This window comes from Cynocephalus volans, chromosome 2 (assembly GCF_027409185.1).
Source record: "Cynocephalus volans isolate mCynVol1 chromosome 2, mCynVol1.pri, whole genome shotgun sequence".
Classification (NCBI taxonomy): Eukaryota; Metazoa; Chordata; class Mammalia; order Dermoptera; family Cynocephalidae; genus Cynocephalus; species Cynocephalus volans.
Window position 1 is genome coordinate 105989668 of NC_084461.1, and position 1665 is coordinate 105991332.

Here is a 1665-nt window from a genome sequence, read left to right on the forward strand (position 1 = left end):
AGAACTCTTGAAGATTTTTCTTTATCTACATTCCTCCATATCTGATCTATTACACTTCTAATAAAAATGGTACGTTTTTATTTTCATTTTTCTTATTTCTTATATATAGAGATACAATCAATTTTGTATGTTGCCTTTATGTTTAATGATTTTGCTAACTTCACTAATTAATTCTATTAATTTATATGTGGATTCTTTCATAACTTTTACATTTACAATTGTATCATCTGTGAATGATACAATTGTAAATGTATCATTCACAGATAAAATCATTCTTTCATAATTTTTACATTTACAATTGTATCATCCCATTCTTATAATTTTTATTTCTTTTTCACTTATGGCCCTTCAGGGCAATGTTGAGTAGCAGTGGTAAGAGCAAGCATTTTTATCCTGCTCCAGGTTTCAGGGGAAAAGCATTTAATATTCTACCAGGAAATATGGTATCTTCTATGGAGTTTTCATAGATACTTATCAGATCTGGGAAAGTTCCCTTTTCTTCCTTTCTTTGCTAAGTGTCTTTGATTTTAATTATGAATGGGTATTACATTTTTTCAAATGCATTTTCTGCATCTACTGAGATGTTGTTTTTCTTTCCTCATATTAGCACTTATATAATATATCCTCATTCATAAATTTACAATTAAATTTTCTCAATCACTGTGTTTTAATACATTTCTTTCATACAATATATAAAGTTTGATTATTTTTACAAAATATATTATTTTTTCTTTTAACCAATGAATAATGCAATGCATATATTAGTTTGCAATTCTGTTATGTTGTGTGCTCTATTATTAATGATTCTTCTATTTTCAATGTTTTACTATTTTTGTTTTATTATTTTATGTCTGTCTTTCATAGTTTAGATCTGCATGAATATGTGTGTATATGTGTGTGCACCTTTGTATGGGGTGTAATGTGATATTTAGATATATGTATGCAATGTGTAGATCAAATCAGGGTAATGAGCATATCCATCATTTCATACATTCGACATTTCTTTGTGTGGGGAACATTCAGAATCTTCTCTTCTACCTATTTGAAACTATAGAATAAAGTATTGTTAACAATAATTACCCTGCAATACTATAGAACACTGGAACTTATTCCTCCTTTCTAGCTGTAATTTTGTATACTTTGGCCAACCTCATTCTACCCCCCCCCCCCAATCTCTACAAATATGAAACAATTCACAAATTTTCATGCCATCCTTGTTTAGGGGTCATACTAATTTTTTCTATATCCTTCTAATTTTGGTATATGTGCTACCAAAGGAAGCACTTTTAAGTGTCTTTTAGTGCCAGATACCATTTGACCTCTGAATTTGTTGCTTATTTTCTTGTTTTTGATTATTTTGTTTTAACTTTAAATAAAATAAATTATGAAGTTTAATTTTACAAAATAGACTGAAACCATAGTTTCTCGATGCATTTATGCACTCAATCCCTATTGGTTTCTTTAAAGAAAGTTTAAAAACTTAATGCATCTAAATGCCTTTCCATCTGTATTAGTTTTCCATTACTGCTTTAACGCATTATAACAAATTTAGTGGCTTACAACAATGTAAATGTGTTATCTTACAGCTCTGGAGTCCAGAAGCCCACAATCAGTCTCACTGTGCAAAAGTCAAGGTGTTGGCAGGGCTGGTCCCTTTTGGGCTCT

At 29.7% G+C, this 1665-nt stretch overlaps 1 non-coding gene across 1 annotated transcript; it reads right to left on the reverse strand.

Moving 5' to 3' along the window:
* Positions 1-1177: 1177 nt before the first annotated feature.
* On the reverse strand, positions 1178-1284 carry LOC134371323 (U6 spliceosomal RNA). The gene has a single exon (XR_010022761.1). It is a non-coding gene; the product is annotated as a U6 spliceosomal RNA (small nuclear RNA).
* Between the last annotated feature and the right edge of the window lie 381 nt (positions 1285-1665).